Consider the following 19,269-nt stretch of genomic DNA (forward strand, 5'->3'; position numbering starts at 1 on the left):
TTTCAGCTGGCCATCCTGATAAGTCACAGAGTTTCTGAGCATAAAAAGTTCTGTCAGGAAAAGGGACTAACGATGAACAAGGGCAACAAAAAGTAGGAGCTACAGAAAGCTGTGAGGGCCTGGTCAGAGGGTTGAGCACAGGTTAATTTAGGGTTTGCTTGTGAAGTCACCCTGAAAAGAATTGTGGTTGCTAATTAAGAAGGGTTCCCCCTCTCAGCTGGTAACCCAATTTCTTTGAATTAAGTGCTGATTGTACATAGCATAATTGTAAAACGTGGGTCCCCGCATATAGTGTTGTTACCCTTGCACATCAACAAACGCCTGACAAGCCTGGCAGATCCACAGCCTTAAACCCTCCCACGCTTGTGACGGAACCGCTCCGTCACGCCCCTCGGGTGGGCTGTGCGGGTGATGGAGCGGTTCCGTCACGGCCCGTTCTCCGCGCTTGCGTGGCACTAATTACGCGAATGCGCGGCACGTTCTATTGAGCGGGCGGCGCCGTGCCGGAACCGCTCTGTCACAAGCACAGCCCACCCCAGGGGCATGACGGAGCGGTTCTGTCAAAAGCGTCGGAGCGCCGCGCGGCCCTCCCGCCCCTTAGCGCTGCGGCGGAATTGCCACCACAGCGAAAGGGTTAAAGACCGCTCTACAGTTTCCTGAAGTGGGTGTAAGCAGCCGGAGAGACAATGAACCATGAAGATATATGAAGATATACAGCAGATCTCTCTAGCCACATGTTTATTGTAGTGGACCAAGGTGAGAAAGACCCCAAGGCCCTAGTGGAGATAGTGTATTACAAGTGGATTTTGAACCTCCTGCATGCTGATAATATCTCTTCCCAGTTCGCACCTCCTGCACTCTCTCCGCTGAGTGCCCCATTGCATCGGTTTTATAGCAGGGAATAGCTATATAACATGTCGCCCCCTACCACGAGTAGCCTTTTGAATTCTGGTAAGTGTGGTAACTACTGTTACATTTAACACTGGAATTCCCGTGCTTTGCAGCAAAAACGACAGCTCCACAGTTTTCAGAGGTAGATGTCAGAAAGTCAAACCTGCTAGAATTTACTGGGCAAAAATGCCCTGTAAGTACTGAATATGCAGATTTTGGTGCAGAAACATGGTATGACAAGTTTTTCTGGGAAAAGTCATGATAGGTGATAATTTTGTCGGTGTTGTTTTTCTTTGTAGATGCAATAATTATTACTACTAGGGCACTTGTAATGAGGGCCACTGATCTTATATGAGCAGATGTATTTCAATGATTATCAATACCTACAGAAAATTGAATGATGAATTTCAAATATTATTATTTTTTCACCAGCTAACTATGTTAACCGATATAACAAAAAAACAATAGTGGTCCACTTGTTTCCCCCCCTTGTTAGAGTAAGCAGATGTGAAACGAGATAATACTGAACAGTTAGCATCTTCACGTTGTGACCAAGCCTCAGGCCTCAATTGCAAGCTGCTTCTGGACCTCTGGATCCCTTTTCAACCATCTGAATTAATTAGTCAATGAGAAAGTAATTTGTTTGGTTCTGGTTCAATGTCTGTAACAAAGCCAATCCTCAATTACCACACTGGGGTTGTGCTGTGCTGCGATTTTCCTAGTGCATAATTTCAGCTCTGCTGCTGTTGCTCAGGTTCGCGTTCTGTATTACATCCCCAGGGAGAGTTCTGTGACGTGGGCCTCTCTAGTAGTGTTTAGTCTGTTGAACGGAAAGAGAAGGTATGCAAAATGACAGGATGGGAATGCACAATTAACTTGTCACATGAAATGAGAACCGTTGCTAGGTTACCACACTGTAAAAAGCAGATTGTTTTTCCTTTAAAAGCTTAAAGATATGTTTAGATACTATTCTCTAATTGAAGCTTTTCTCCTGATAAACACTCGAAACTGAAAGGAAATATGTTCAGCTGGAAAAACGTTGGATGCTGGCCATTTGTCCTGAAGACTATACTCATTCAGTTGCCAATAGTTGCGGTAACTGCGGTTTGTTTCAGACAATATTCAACACAGCATATGCCACTAAGCAAAGACATGTAAGGTCAGTAATTTTAAAAGCAAGGAATCATTACATTTCGATGTAAAGGGAGGGATTGAAAATGATGTGGGTGTGTGCGCACATAAAAAATGGGATGAGCACATGCACTCAGGATAAAGCAACATCAGGAGTGGGAGTGGGATAGATTGGTTATTAATCGTCACTATAAAAGTATGATTTTTTGTTTTGAGAGGTGACCACTTCCCCTTGTTATTTCAGTCCTTATAAGAGGTTTAATCAGTCCACACAAAGTTAGAATGAGTCCTTCCAAAGCTCGGAGTCTGTGCAGTCTATTAAGCAAGGTGTCTCTATACATTGGAAAGGTTTATTGCCTAAAAATCGGTGGAGTGTTACTGGTCAGGGTAGGACTTGCCATTCGACCACTCATGTATTTTCCCCGAAGGCTGCAGATTATGCCAATACTTAAGATTTGGATGGCCTGCTATGACCTACCTAACCATGAAGGCCCCACAGACACATTTCAGTTAAAGCCACCTCTAAACGAGGGTTGTTTAAACATATTTGTGTTTTTTAAAGTAAAGATGTGTATTGGGAAAACCAACACGAAATATAAAAAACCTTGGAACATACAAAGGAATGGCATTTGAAAGTTGAGCACGTCTGAAAAATACATTTTAGGTAATGCACAGAAAGTATGAGTTTAAGCAAAAAAACAACATAAAATCAAGGGAAATAGAAGATTAAGCATGGAAAAGGCAGAGATGGAAGGAAGAGTAAGGATGGAAAGACGAGATAAAAAATCAACTTGTAATCTTAGTAAGTATACAAAGTGAAGTCGCATTGAATGCAACAGATAAAACATCAAATATGACAATGTGAAAAAAAGAATACATATACATTGTAAGGTACAATTTGTAAAGTATTAATCGTAAAACTAGGTGGAGAAAAGAAATCCACCCTTCTATCAGTATGTGACAAATAATTAGTAAGTGGCAACTACAACTGATTACGTTTGACTAATAAATGGAACACGTCATGATTGTATCAATCTAGTCTATGACGATGAGATGCTAGATTCCACCAGCATTGAAGAGTAATGTTCCTTGTAGATTTCAGATTGGAAGCAATTACAGAAATGGCTATGGAGACCAAGAGATCTACTGATTTCCCAGATTTCTATGAGAGTTCCTGACATCATGCAGGCTACCCAGAAACAATAAGTCATGTGAACGGGGTATGTGAAGCTGGGTGATGCCCTTGATGCGGTTCTATACCAAATCGTCAGAAGGTAGACTGAGCTGGGCAGGAAAAAAATACATGAACATCTGTGCCTGAATTAGTGTGACAGCAGTCTTATGTATAAAAACTATAAGGTCTGAGGGGCATATTACCAACAACTAGCGATAATTATCGCTAGGTTGGCTTAGCGGCAATAATTTTATCGCCGTGTAGCGACGATTTTTATCGCTTAGGAGCCTTGATATTATCAAGGTTTATCTCCTAAGCAATAAAAATCGGCCGAAATGCATGAATATCGCTGAAAAGTCAGCGATATTCATGCATTACCGAGCAAATGCTCTTAGCCATGTTATCCACCTCCCATTGGATAACATGGCTAAGAACTGCTCAGGGCAGGTGTTAGCTTTCGGAGATATTTGCGCTTAGCGCGAATATCTCCAAAAGTTGGTAATAGGAGATAGCGATGTTAGCGACTGTTTCCAGTCGCTAACATCTTGGCACGCCCACTTTGCATGTCATTGATAAATATCTCTGACATGCTAAGCGGGGCCCAAGATGGTCGCTATCTCCTACTAGCTGTCACTAACTGGTGTTAGCGACAGCTAGGTAATAGGGAGATAATTTTATCTCCGCTTTCTAAGCCAAAAAAGAGGAGATAAATCCCTTGATAATATGCCCCTGAGTGTGGCTAGAAGGGCATGCAGTGAAATGGAGTTTGCACCATATTCAGTCTCACAAGGAGTCATCCAAGCAAAACCCAGATCAGAATCCCATGTTTAAGTAAGTGTCTTCGCCCTATCTGGATCAGGTGCTCTTCAGGAGTTTATATATTCAAATCGCTCTAGTATGGAAGGAGGATATGATCGAGTGAGGAGTTGAGCCAGGATGGGAAGTCTCAGGAGTGGAGTGAAGCGTGAGAACGATTATAATAATGAGAACACATGTGAGGAGGGCTATATATATGTAGAAGATAACTCGGGGAAAACAATATAAGGGAACCTGGATGGTATAACTGTGAAATGAGAAGTATACCTTTATTTTTTCATGCCTTCTATTGCAAAGTCTTTGTTTCTAAAGTAAATTATTATACCATATAGGACTGTTCAAGAACTGATTAATGGAGGTTAGGGGCAAAACGAAAAAGGTTTTAATTAAATTGCAGCCATAAGAAACTATAGCTGGTAGTCAACATTTGAGAAGGTTGGCATGAAAATAAAGTGGTTGTGAGAGAAAGATGATAACATAATTTGTTCTAAAGAGAACCATGGTTTCTGTGGAGCATCAAGGGGTTGGATCATTGTATTTGTTTGATGCCAAAAGACCTATGATCAATAAAATCAGGGAAGTTAACACCTCCTAGAGACTTGAGAAGTCTTACTATTGACAAAAAGATTCAAGGAGGTTTACCATGCCAAAGAAATTTGGAAAGAATCTTGTCAATTGAGTCAAAGAGCCCATTGCAGATATTTCTACGAAACATCATGAGAAAGATTTTATAATGGAAGAAGCATCATTTTAATAGTATCTAAATGATACCTCCAGGAAAGATACAATGGAAACCATTTTTGCGAAAATGTTAGCAGTTTGTCAGAAAAGACAGCTAAGGTAGTTTTCAGTGTGTCCTTTGGGATTGTACAGTACCAGATGCCTAAAAATTAGATTTTGGACGAGTTCCAGGAGAGGCCTGTTTCAACAAATATAGTTTTGGTACAATATTTATTTAGTGTCGATACCTCTGTTTTGTCTACATTTATTTTATATTTCGACACAGCAGAATATAGGTTGAGTTTGTGAAAAAAAGCAGGGAACGAACGTCTGGATGTGACATAAATAAAAGGATATTGTCTGCATAAGCTGTAAATGTTATGTGAATGTTCTTAAATTTGAACCTGGAAAATTCATCTGAAGTCTTTATTTGGTGAAGGAAAGGTTCCAAAGCTAAGACAAATAACAAAGGAGATAGGGGGCAACCCTGTTGAGTTCCTCTGTTTAGGGGAAAATAATGGGATCTTATACCATTAGCTATAACAGCGGAGGGTGGTGAGGAGCATAGCAGAGAAATAGGGGCATATTATCAAGAACGGCGTTAAAATTATCGCCGCTTTAGCGGCAGGGCACTGCAGCTAAAGAGGCGATAATGGGCTTGATAATATGCCCTTGAGAATTCCCATAGAAGCCCATGTTCACACCAGAACATGGGCTACTATCGAAATTCACAGGAATATATTATCAAGCCCATTATCACTGCTTTAGCGGCAGCTTCCTGCCGCTAAAGCGGCGATAATTTTAACGCCGTTTCTTGATAATATGCCCCTGAGTTATAAAAAATTTGAGCTGAATCCTTGCCATTGCAAGCCTAAAATAAAAATGCATAATTTGACCCTATCAAAAGATTTTTCAACGTCTAAAGATAACTCTAATGAAGAATCCTTTTATGTTTAAAAAGTATGTCGGTTATGTTCTATAATTTCTGCAACATTCGTGTGAAGGATGAAGCTGGATTGATGTACAACAATGAAGTCTGGCATTTATTTTCTCCTGAGTTTTAAATAGCGCGAACTCGACCCGAAGGTATCAGAGCACTTTACATGAGCACCAGGACGGTGAGCGTCATTGCAGAGACTCGAACCCTGTTGCCCAGATTTGAGGTTGACCACTCTAGCCATTAGGCCACATCTCTCCCCTTAGATTAGAGGAAGTATTAGAGGACATAAGCCAAGAAACAGTGCTTTAGCGTATATCTTGCAATCTGTGTTGATTAAATGAATTGGTCTGGTCTAATGATATATTCTGTCAAACTATGGTGCAATGCATGCAAATACCGTGATGTATGATATGTATAATGCCAAATATCGATGGAGATTGTTAATGTTATTGTATTAAATGAAAGAAAAATAATAATAAAAAAAAAATGAATAGGTCTAAAATTCTTGCATTGAGTGAGGTATCAAACCTTCCTAGGAATTAAACATATTTTGGCTTATGCAAAGCAGCCAAAAAAGGATTTTAGAGTAGTAAAGCCACTAAATAATTTGAAGGATTTATGGAAGAAAAGTTATGCAAAGAGGAGATGGAATTCAAGAGTGAAACCATCTTGGCCTGGCACTTTACCTTCAGGAAGAACATTTACAGCAGAATAGAGTTCCTCGATATGAAGTGGTTGTTTTAAAATAGAGAGATCTGACAATGGTGAAACTCTAGGTTTGAGGTTAGAGAAATAATTATTAAAAGATTCCTCCGATGGTGTGGTTTCATGAGCATAAAGATCCTTATAATAGGAAGCAAAACTTGTATTAGCAATATTAGTATCTCAAAACAACTTGTCACCATAAATATTGAAGATGGGTTTAATAGAAGACTTTTTCCTCCTGCACTTTCAATAATGGGCTAAGAGGGAGCAAGCTCTAGTATTACCATCATAATGTCTTGCATTTAGTTTAAGGAGTGTACCCATGCCTGTTCAGTAGCATACGTGTTGCACTCAATCTTAGCGGTAGCTAAGGTTTTAAGATCCAATTTACTATTTTTGCTTGCCTAGCGCTTATGTTCAAGTAACTTTATATGTGCTAAAATGGAAACAGATTTCATTGGGCATTTGTCTTTTTGGAATGGACAATACCCATAATAAAACCCTTTGAGGTCACCTTAAAGGCATCCCAGATCAAATTAAATGGTGTTTGATTATTATCATTGAATTTTAAAAGATTCTTAACAAAGGTGATTAAGAACGCAAGAAAGGAGGCTTCAGAGAGTAATGAGTTATTAAACCTCCAAGATGATTTAGTGGGCCTGTTATCCAGATTATCAAGATCAGACGACACTGTAGCATGATCCGAGCCAATCACTGAGTTAACCAAATGTTATAATAAGCTTTTACTAAGGAATATATCATCCAAGCGAGATTGAGAATGGTGAGTAGGAAAATAGAAGGAGCATTGTAATAGGTCGGGGTAGTATAATCCCCAAGAATCAGAGTGAGTGTTGAGAAAAAATGTTTTTGAAGGCTTTATGAGAGGCATGAGAATAAAATCGTGAAGTAGATTGTTTGTTCATAAAAGGGTCTAGGACTTGCTTAAAATCACCTTCCGCCAATAAATTATCAGTAGCAGGTTCAGAGATAGTGCGAGAGATCCTGTGCAAAATATTTGGGTCTGGATCATTTGTACCATAAATGTTCATAATGGCGAAGGTGATAAATAAGTGTAACTAAAAGCCAGTGACCATCTTAGTCTCGACTTTGGGACTGTGTAGCAGTGTTGAGAGAATTATTGCAAAGAATTATGACAATTCTTGTTGGCAGGGAAGGAAGAAAAGAACATTTCCCAGAACCATTGTTTTTTAAGTTTAATGACTTCTCACTCAGTAAGATGCATCTCCTGTAATAAGGCTATGTGACATTTCAGGCAAGCTAGATGAGAAAAAACACGTAATTTGACTGGGGTTCTTTAGCCCCTAGAAATTCCACATAACTGTTCTAATTTGCATTACATTGAAAGAAAACAAACACCTACTGATTCTTAAAAAATTCAAAGTATAAAAAGATGAAAGAAGAGAAAAGAGAGAGAGAGAATAAAAAGAAGAAGGTGGAGGAATACAACCTCCCAAACCTGGGCATGCATAAGTATGATATCTCAGGGACAAAAAGTCCACGAATGCTGAAAGAGGAGAAAAGGTAAGAGAACATCGCAAGGGGTAAAGAAACAGCAGGACCATTGAGAGAGACAGGTGTGAGCAACCTTGTTGAAGAAAAGGGAAAAGTAAGGAAAGTAATACATTGAAAAGCGAGATGAAAAACATATAAACAATTAGGATGAATCTGTAAACAAATAAGCAAAAATAGTTTTGTATGTACACAAGGCTCTAGAAATTGGAAGAAAGAGACCATTCTTACCATTGGAATCATGGACGGAGGATGGTTGGGATAAGGTAGGCAGACCATGAGGGAAGGAACTATATGGATGATCCACATGAGGTTCCTGTATAGAGAAAGGTAAGAGGGAGGAAATGAGAAACACTCACTTAATATGCTAAAAATTTGAAAACAATTGTTCAACTAGTAGAAAAAGAAAAACATTAGGAACAATGATATTAGAATGAGTGATGTGTTAGTACACGTCCCTAAATCAATAGCTATGATTTTTTACTGGGTGATGAAGGTTTGTAGGTCTGCCGGCTCTTCAAAGAAGTACAATTTGTCCTTGAAAGTGATTTTGAAGAGGCAAGGATGGAGTAGTCCATATCTGATGTTCATGGATCTCAATTGTGGGTGGAGGTCAGAGACTTACTTCCTATGAGCTGCTGTAGCAGGAGAGAGATCCTGTGTGAAAAAATACCTTGTGGCCTGACCATTGAAAAGATCCTGCCTTTTTAGCCACTGAAAGCATTTGCATTAATTCATTGATTTGAAGGAAAAGGATAAGGATACCTCTGGGATGGGAGTTAGATCTGATGAAGACCAATGGAGATGGTGAGCCCATTGTATAGTTGGAGAAGAAGTAGAGGGCAGTCTAAGAATTGTAGGGATCATTGTTTGCAGAAAGGAAATCATACTGGACTGCTCGATCCACGTAATGGGCCTCTAAAAACCTCCACATTGGTGCCTTCCAAACCTTCAGGAATCCTAAAAGGACTGTTATTGTGCCTTCTATTCCTATTTTCCAAGTTTTGTGTGAGTTGTTTAAACTCTATTTAACGTTTATAGTCAACCATTGTCCCAGATTGTTAAAGCCCTGGGGTTCACATTGGTGTCCTCAGCTGTTGATAACCAGCTTGTGATCTCACTTTCCAACAATGCAACTTTGGATCTGGCTAAATTCCAGAGTGGCGTGGTAACTGTTGCAGAGTGGATGGCAGCCAACTGCCTGCAACTGAATTCAAGTAAATCTGAAATACTTCTTTTAGGAAGAGATATCCACCATTGGGATGTATGACAGTACAACGCAATCATTTTGATCGCGGTACTTTACATCGCGGTTTTTACAACGCAAGTCGTTACAGTGGCTTGCATTGAAGAGCGCTGGATTGAGGGTTAATATGATTTTCTATTCCAACTCCAGCCCACGTAACAGTAGGGAAGGTGTTGGACTAGAACATCACACTATCCCTTAACCAAGAGTGCCATCCAGCGCTAGTCGTAGTAATGACTTGCATTGTAATGGCTGCGTGTTAAAGGTCGTGCGGTGTAAACACTGCGTTGTAAACGATGTTTCCCCCACCAATGGGGCGACCATTGGTGGCCCTCTTCTTTGGGGCTCCTTCTGCAGCCCAAGGCAGTGGTAAAAAATGTAGGTGTCTGGGTTGACAACGCTTTGACTTTCAAAGTCCAGGAGAAATCAGTGGTAGGCACGTGTTTTGGACTTCTACATAGGCTCAAACCTATTCTTAGATTCTTTGACTCCCACACTCGACAGGTTAGTATTCAGTCTACTATTCTTTCTATACTGGACTATTACAATATCCTCTACCTAGGACCGAACAAGACAGTGATCAGAAGACTCCAGTTGGCCGAAAATGCTGCAGTAAGGGTGCTATTCTCTCTGCCAAAGTTTTGCCCGGTCTCCAGTTTCATCTGCAGATTGCATTGCTCCCATGTGGACAAGCGTATCCACTTTAAAGTCCTGCGCAAAACCCATAAAATCCTAGCCTCTCATGGGCCCCTCATTCTGTCTAATTTGCTCTTTCCATACCTGCCCTCATGGGTCCTGCATTCAGCCAACCTCAATTTGGCTTGTGTCCCACGTGTTAAAAGAGTAAGAGCAGGAGGCCTCACTTTCTGTGTCAAAGCACCTGCTCTCTGAAATGCACTTCCTTTGTTTATCAGGATCATTCACAATCATTGGACATTCAGGAAAGCCCTGAAGACCTGGCTGTTCTCTGTTTAAATGCTCTTGTGGTCCTCTCTGCTTGTCTTTTACAGCTGTCCTTGTTTGAGACTAGCGCTGGGACACCCCGTTGCTGGGGCATCAATGCGCTTAAAAGTACTTTAACATAGCATAACATAACATTGATTAAGTGGAGAAATGTCTTTAACCATTGAAGATATGTTGGGAGTGGAGCCCTCAAGATTGGTCTCTCTCCGTTCCAATGAAGAATGCTTTGATCATTAGAGAACCATTTATCCTCAATTTGTTGTAATGAGTCATTAGTATCACCCATGAACAATTTTAAGACCCTAATTTCCTCCATGACATCCTCCACAGTCAAATGTGTAGGTGATTTATTGGGTGAGTGAATGTCATTTTTTGGCTGTTTAACCGAAGTGGAGTTAGTAGACTTTTTTTAATATGGCTCCAGTACCTTGGGGGAAGGAGGGCACTTCCTTACAAATTCCAAAGCGTTTTCCATGAGGACTGAGGAGGCAAGAATTGATTTTGCCGACTGAGTCCGCAGGACACAAAGGAAATTTGAAGTCTTTGAGAAGGAGGGAGATTTACTGCCATTCTGTGTTTTGCGAGGTCTCCCCATATAAGGCTGTAAAGCCAGTAAGGTGAAAAAGGGAAAGAGCTGGGAACTCAGTCGTATTCAAGGCGAAATAACGGGAACCGGAGCCGGTGAGAGTAATAATGTACAATTATTGCCTCATGTTGAAGACCAAATAGCAATAAATGAGCAGCAGGTGAAGACAATTACATGTGATAAAGTATGTTAAGGATAAGCAAGGGAGAGAAAGTGTGCAAGGGGATCTGTTAGCTCAAATTACCCCATCTCTGAGCAAAGCCACACTGAGCTCTAACGAGCAGCTGACATCTTGCATGTGTCCAGCCACACCCACCTGGTTTCAACATTTTGCCAAGGCTGATTTGGTTTCTATTCCTGCCCTGCTGATGATGTACTCAGAAGTGGGACCGTCAGCCTTTAAGCCCCAGCACTTTTTTGTAATGTTGCGCTGTGTGTGGGAGAGTCTTGTAGTTGCTTAAGTGATATGAAATTGTCGGTATAAGGCTTTTACTCCACGCAGGCCCAAACATGTCATGGTTCCATGCCCCAGAAGAAAGCTTTTATTTAATACCCAACATATTATTACTTTAGTCATAAATAAGGTGACCACGATTGATGTTGAGTATTAAATGTAAAGGTCAGGGGCGTAACTATAAGCAGGTGCAGTGGCAGTAGGGCCCTGGGGTGTGAGAGGCCCACTGCTCCTTAGATAGTAGCTGTTTTTGACTACCAACCGAGATCAAAGGCATCTATGCTTTCCACTGTAAAAGTTGCACCCAAGTAATATTATTTTGGGACATACTTTTTAAACATAGATTACAGGAAAACATTTTGACATAATAGTAAAACAGTGAGGTTACGACAAAAGGCATTGCATATCAATTGCAAATTGATATTTCAGCATTTTTAGTAATGATAAAAGTTGAGTAAAATAGAAATGTCGAAATGGTACAATGAGGTTGTTACATAAAAAATGCATGATGTAGCATTTGTGACACATCATACATTTAATAATTTTCTTTAATGAATATATAAGTAGGCATTCTCTGTAAAGGGATCTTCAAGGAAAAACATTTTTAAATTATAGCAATAAAATAAATTATGAAACGTGTGATAGTCAACACACTTCCCTAGTATTAAAACATCTTTAAAAATATACATCAAGTTTTAGACATTAATAGCATGTGGTAGCTTTAAAATGATGCATTCTGTGTCAAATAAACCTCTTTACACGTGGCAGTTTTTCATTATGTTTTTTATTATACAAAAGATTTATCATAATTCTATGAATAGAAAGTGATAACTTTCCCCAAATTAACATAGTGTGCATTGAATTTAAGACTTGGGGCCAGATTTAATATTATTTGGTGCAACGCAACACAGCAAGACAACTTGCTGTGCTGTGTCAAATGGAGAGGGCAGGAATGCACCATATCGACTAAGATATGGAGCATCCCTCCTCTCCTTCTGCGCGGGTGCACTTGTGGCTGGACAGCGCCCATGCAAGCACCCTTGCACCATGGTGCAGGTGTGCCTGCGATACAGCCAGAATTGTTTTGCACATGAAAGGATGCCTTCCTGCAAAATAACAATAAAAAATTCTCTGAAGCTTTTTCCTCTTTCTACATGAGCTGCAGAATGTAACACATGTGGAAAGAGAAAAACATGGCGAAATAAACACATTTTTCCTCCTTATGCCTCCTCTGGGCAGGCACACCATTTTGATGCATTCCAATGTTTACTAGTGTTACACATAAGGAGGCTCTGCATAGCAAAGTGAATCTCCCTTAAAGGCTTATGTTACTCTTGTGTCACCTTGTGTGACACAAAGCCAACCCAAGCCCTCAGTGCACTGGAAAACAATACTTATCAAGCATTAAAGAAAGGTAAAAAAAAGCTTGAAAATCTGTGGTTATCACCATAAATAATGCATGTAATAGAATTGGTACTATTAAACAAAACTAGAAATCTGTTCCCCCGGCTCTGGCCTCCATTTCTTTCTTTAATTTTGGATGCTTAAGTATTGTTCACTTAATTTCAGCTTCAAAACATATTGGCAATTGCATAATCATAAAATTAGGCATAATATGAGAATGTATGGCTGACCAGTCATTACTCTTTAGGAACTGGAGTGTAATACTCTAAACACATTTGATGGGACCATTTAAATGAAAAAAAGGCTGGTCAAAGGTTTCACGTCTGCAGTGAATGCACTATGTCGCAGCACTCAACAAGAAAACTGTAGTTCTTAGGTATCACTGAACTCTCACATTGTTTAATGATGTGTCTAATGTTACTCATGGCATCCTTTGCTAGGCAATTGTCCTACAATGTTGCTGCATCCAGGATTTTTGGAATTGATTTGTATCTTTACAATTCGGAGAACTATTGCCACAAGCAACTGTTCAATGGCAATTTGTATCTCAGAAAAGTATTCAGATATTAACTTGCCTTTGCAGAAAAATAAACTTTGAGGTTTATTGATTCAGACTTTGAGAGAATTTCTCCCAAAAGCTATGAGCCGGATTCACAAAGGGAACCTTAGACGTTTGATCTAAACTTAGACCAAACGCCTAAGCTTACTACTTTGGGAATTCACAAAGGGCATTTACGATTAATCATGGTATGTACATATGATTGCGTGTAAGATACAGTATGTGTTCATTGATGTTCATGCGCATGCACACACACACATGAGGTTGCCCCAGACTAATTATAGTTAAGTCTGTATTTCCATAGGAAATGCCTTTTTGGTTTGCTAATAACGTTGGCACTGTTTGACGAATCTTCATGAAACTTTTTTAAAAAGTGCTCTTTTTAGCCTAGTTTCTTCATGATTTTGGGGCGATCCGTCAAGCAGGGGCCAAGAAAAAGCGGACCAAAAAGTGCAAAATACCCATGCATGTTCCATAGACTTTTTGGAAGCATGATGTCGTAAAAACTGCTGAATGGAATTACACAAAATTTGTCAGGAAGCTAAATCTTGGTCCAGAAAGCATGTTTTTTATGATTTGGTGTAAATCCCTTCAGTAGTTTTTAAGAAATTAGGGATGAAATATATTATTATATCTGAACGGTTGGGTTTGAGGGACTCTTGCTAGAGTCCTTCAAACCCAATTTGAAAAAATAGATAGTTCTATTAGGCCTGGGGAGCTTTTTGCCCTTAGGCCATATCGCTCCAATGGGAGTAAGGCTCCTACAGAAGTAACTTTCCCAATGGAGTGGAAACTCTGCTTGGCTGGCCTCAAAATAAGAAACCATGTTGCAGGCAAACATGACAGGACTCAGGCCACTGTCCTGAGAATATTCAATAAAAAAGATATAAGTAGGTGGGGTAGGGAAATCCTGCCCCCAGCCCTTGTGAGGAGGTCACAGAGGGACCACCCCATGGGGCCAAATCAAAACAAAATGCTTTTTTAAAGCTGCGATGCCAGACTCCTGGGTAATGCAGGCTATATCACGGGGCACATTGTGTATAGCAAAGCGGAAGGGGATGCACAGCCCCTCTCCTCCCAAACCTTTTCAGGGCTCTGCGGACCCCATTCCCTGGGGCTGAAATGTAATATTAAGGGAGGGGCGCTGCGCAAAACCGCTCTCTGGGCTGATCACAGCCATGGGTACCCCATCCACTGTTGCTTGGCCTAATATGAAAGGGGAGAGGGTCACACAGCACTTCTCCCCTAGTCTCACTAAGGCCCTGGGAACCCCACACCCACAGTGCAATTAATAATTTAAGAGAAGGGGGGGGTTCCTGTCCCCTTCCAGAGCCTGTAAAGGCCCCAGTGAATGCGAGACAGTGTCGAGGAAAAGGTTTGTAATGAGGCCATAAATGTACTCATTGTTCTCACTCAAAATAATATCATTTTAAAGCACAGTGCAGTTTGAAGGCTCCAAGTAGCATGTGTTTACAATGAACATGTTTTTTAAAGAGCACATCAATATAAGATTAGCCAGAGGTGTTTACTATACTCGCCCTTAAGGACATGTTTGCTCATAGTGGAACGTGATCACAAGGCTATCAAACATTACACATTTATCAACTCTTTTATATGTGAGCTATCATACAGTAGCATTCACCACTGGGTAGTTATTATTTGGTCCGAGATTCTATAGAAAGAAATTTTTTTTGTTTTGCCAATAACATTGGTGTCATTTGGCGAATCTACATGAAACTTTCCCAAAAAAAGTTCACCCACCTCAGCTCCTTCCGTGAAAGTTTTAGGTGATTTGTGAAGCAGGGCCCAGAAAAAGGGGGGGTGTTCCCAAACATTGATTTTCCATGGTAATTCACCTAGGAAGCTTCTGTTGCAGATGCAGAAAAGTGGCCAAATGGAATTACACCAAATTTGGCAAAAAGTTATAACTTTACTCCAGAAGCATGTCTTTTTATGATTTTGTGTAAATACATGTATCTGTTTTCATACAATTCACTTTTAAAGAGATGTTTGGGGTGGTCAATCAATCAATCAATCAATCAATCAGAGCATTTATATAGCGCTCTACTCACCCGGAGGGTCTCAAGGCGCTGGGGGGGGGGGGGTCCGCTACTGCTCGAACAGCCAGGTCTTGAGCTGCTTCCTGAAGGCGAGGTGGTCTTGGGTCAGGCGGAGGCGGGTCGGAAGGGAGTTCCAAGTCTTGGCGGCCAGGTAGGAGAAGGACCTTCCTCCTGTGGTGGCTCTTCGGATGCGGGGGATGGCGGCGAGGGCGTGGCTGGTCGATCGAAGCTGGCGTTTGGGAGCATAGAAGTTGAGGCGGCTGTTGAGGTATCCTGGGCCTTGGTTGTGTAGGGCTTTGTGTGCGTGGGTGAGGAGCCGGAAGGTGATTCTCTTGTTGACCGGGAGCCAGTGCAGGTCTCTCAGGTGTCCGGAGATGTGGCTGCGGCGGGGGATGTCCAGGATGAGTCGTGCTGAGGTGTTATGGATCCGCTGGAGTCTCTTCTGGAGTTTGGCGGTGGTTCCGGCGTAGAGGGAGTTGCCGTAGTCCAGACGGCTGGTGACGAGGGCCTGGGTGACTGTCTTCCTGGTCTTGGAAGGGATCCATCGGAAGATCTTGCGTAGCATGCGCAGGATGTTGAAGCACGACGAGGAGACGGCGTTGACTTGTCTGGTCATGGAGAGGGAGGAGTCCAGGATGAAGCCCAGGTTGCGTGCGTGGTCTGTTGGTTTGGGTGCGCTGCCCAGGGCGGGTGGTCCTAAAGGGATCAAAATTTAAATATATTTAGCCTGTTGGTTCCAGATATTCTCTGCTTGTTCATTTTAAAGGGGTTGGTGAGTCCTGATTGGCTGGCCGCAACATGAACAATATGTTATGCCAGCCATTACAGGACATGGTCCTCACTGAACTGCATTGTAGTGAATGCCATGTTTTGAGGGCAACAACAAGGAGCACATATAAAGGCTGGTAAATGATTTGAGTCATAATATAAATAATGTGTTGGTCATGTTATGTTTTCTGTTTCTGATGAGTTGTCAGGTGATTAACCATGTGAAAATGCTGACCCGTTACAAAACCTGCAATGAAACTGCACAGCTTCTACTATGCATGCATGCAACATACAAGCACTTATCAGTTTATGCTTCCATCTTTTATATGGATTTTTTTCCAAAAGCTAGAGGGATGGTTTTTGGGGAGCCATGATCCAGCCCTACAAGTGCTAGCTAATACATTTGAAAAATTGTGTTGTAACGCGTAATATATTTTAAAAATATTTTTGTAGAAAAGAAAAACATCACTCTCCCTGCCAAAAGGGACTCTACAGGGTTAGACTTTCTGTCGACACACTCTTGTGTGGTGCAGACAGGGCCTGATTTGAACATTTTTGCCAAAGCAACGTTTGTTTTCGTGGCAGACGTGAGCAGCTGTGGGTGCTCTTCAGAACCGAGGTGGGGCGGGAGTAGAGAAGGGAGTGCCTCCATAAATATGCGAGACAGGAAATACCAGCATTAATGCAAGTAAATATATTTCTATTTGTGGAAAAACATTTTCGAAGACTTGAAAGTCAGAATTAAGGAAAGTGTCCTTTTCACATCAAAAATCAAGTTTCCAACCTACCACAGCATGCTTTGAAATTAGAAAAAAAAATCGTGTTTTCCCTAAAAAGTGGAAGCCTATCTTTCAAATGGCAATCTCACTTCGGATACACATTGTACCTTCTTTTTCTGGTACTCATTACAGCTGTCACCGATAATAAAAAGCTCTAACGTTCTTACTGACCTACATTGTTCTGTTTTCTGCACACACCTTTGTAGATTCTAAATCTTACTGATCTTAACTATTAAATACAACATGTATTATTATTGCTTTGACGGGAAACACTGAAGAGGTCTTTATCACTGCAGTGTCTCTGTGGGCTCCTTTAATTCGTTTGACTTTGATCTTCCTAAATCATCTCTGCAACTGTGAAGATCTATTAAAACAAACTGCTAGAATTATCTTCAATCTTTCCATTACTTTGAAATGTTTGCCAGATATTATTTCATCAGCTAGCATAATAAGGCAGGTTTCAAAAATGTTCTCGAATAAAATCAAGCATTGACAAAGCCAACATATCTGGGTTTGAGGTGCAGAAGCGTCATTTTTTAACTTATGGTCCATGGAACCCCGGGGGTCCACTGCTAATATTCAGGTGTCTGTGGACCTATACCACATCTAACCATTATTTTCTGTCACTAATCATAAGCATTTTGAAATAAGTAGCAATAGATAATTGGTTTCTCCTGTGAGGATAACAGTTTAATAAATAACAATAGCACTTTCTTGAAATCTACTGTATTCCTCTCCAATGTAATTGATATATGCATTATTAAAATCAATCAAGCATTCTGAAAATGTTTTTAGTTAGAAGCTAATTGCTAGTTCAGGATGGAGAATGTGCATAGTCTCTATTTGCTTTCAAACACGCTCCATCATCAACTAGCAATCAGATCCTGACTAAAACCCTTTGAATTGCTCGTAATGTTCTAGAAAATCGACACGTGCACACTTAGAGGCATTTTCACAAAATGCACTTTGCAGTATGTTTAGTAGTACTATAATAGTACTACTCACAAACTATAACATGCTATTCACAAACCTATGTGCAGTGGTCTCTGCTTCCTCAACTCCTATCTTTTCTATGTGGAGATCTCCACCTTAATGGGGGAGACCTTCTCATGCATACGCATACGTTTTTTTACTAAATGTGGGAGGGACTGTGGGAAGTGGTTGGGAATTATTGCAAAATGGGAGGGGCAAAGAGAGGGATAAGGAGAGCTCTAGGGGAGGGCCACCCACAAAATAACAAGCCAATTACTATTCACAAACCGCACTTCTAAAGTTACCACTGCCAAAAGGACCCAAAACAACATTAAATGTGCTCTGCCTAAGTCCTGGAATACGTGTAGCATCACCATGGCCATTTGCAGGTACTGCAACACATTCTCATAGAGAATAATAGAGCCACCAAATGACTATCGAAACGTATTAGAACATAAAGAAAGATTTATTAGTTTTATTTTTTAAGATTAAATATTTCTTTTTAACTTCTTAGGAATAACTGGATAATTTTATTACACTTTTGTCATCCAAGATATTTATGTTCTTTAAAATGTATCCTGCTCAAATGTATAACAAGGTTTACATTGCTTGCATTACGCCTAGAAATTCAAGGAGTGACTTCCCTGAACTCTACCAATTTACAGGTAAAACACTTCCAACACAAACCAATCATTTACAGGCTGACCACATAAGAAATGAACTCCCACACCAAACAACTTTTTTTTTGCTTTGACTATGTTAGTGAAGGTGCTTGTTTTCTTTCACTTTTATTTTGAGGAGCAATTATTTGAGGAAGAGAGAGTTGATTTACTGGCAAAACACCAAATGGGAAGCAGTCATTGTCGAATACAGTTTCTCATCTATGTGATCCATCACATGGTTGCAAACCAAAAGCAGGAGCTTGATTCATCGACACTCTTTTCCAAGGCTATCTGTTTTGACAACATTGGCATCTCGCAGGCAGGCCTGTATTGATGCTTGCATCAAGTACTGAGATGCATTTTATTGCCATGCCACAATCACTGATAAAAAAGGGAAAAGGTCAAAAAGCGAAATGTATGCCTTTGTCAACTTCCTTTGCGTACTAGGTTCCACTGACTACACCCACTAGGCACTTAAGCAACTTTACCGCACAGAAAACCTTTTCAGCAACAAACACCACTGTAACTTTATTAATGTGAAAGATGTCTGTGATTCCAGGTTTTGTTTCACAGATGTGTACACTGCCTTTCTTGATAGCATACACAAATCTTCCTTCAGTCACGTCTCACCTGTCACTTGGTTGTTTGGGAGTTCAGTGACATATGGCTCTTTGATTAATAGCAATTTCTCACACATACATCTGAGGGTGGAATATAAACGTACTTATTAATCACTACAGCGTAATACACACATTACCCTTACACCCACTCCATATATGTAGACATGATGTAGTACATTTAAAATATGTGCCCCCTTTTTAAAATTTCACATCTTTGTTTTGGGTGGATATACTCCCTCTGTCCATCTCCTCACACCTCACAGACGTTCAACCACCCTACCTCATCAAA

The 19,269-nt window shown here is 40.6% G+C and overlaps 1 long non-coding RNA gene across 1 annotated transcript in view; it reads right to left on the reverse strand.

Moving 5' to 3' along the window:
* Window positions 1-779: 779 nt before the first annotated feature.
* LOC144782760 (uncharacterized) overlaps window positions 780-19,269 on the reverse strand; it is a 137,245-nt gene continuing 118,755 nt past the window's right edge. The window contains exons 2-3 of the long non-coding RNA XR_013601244.1: window positions 8,139-8,223; window positions 780-1,711 (exon numbers count right to left, since the gene is read on the reverse strand). This is a non-coding gene — a long non-coding RNA (uncharacterized LOC144782760). The remainder of the gene's footprint in view (window positions 1,712-8,138; window positions 8,224-19,269) is intronic.

The sequence above is a fragment of the Lissotriton helveticus genome, chromosome 9 (genome assembly GCF_964261635.1).
Source record: "Lissotriton helveticus chromosome 9, aLisHel1.1, whole genome shotgun sequence".
NCBI lineage: Eukaryota > Metazoa > Chordata > Amphibia > Caudata > Salamandridae > Lissotriton > Lissotriton helveticus.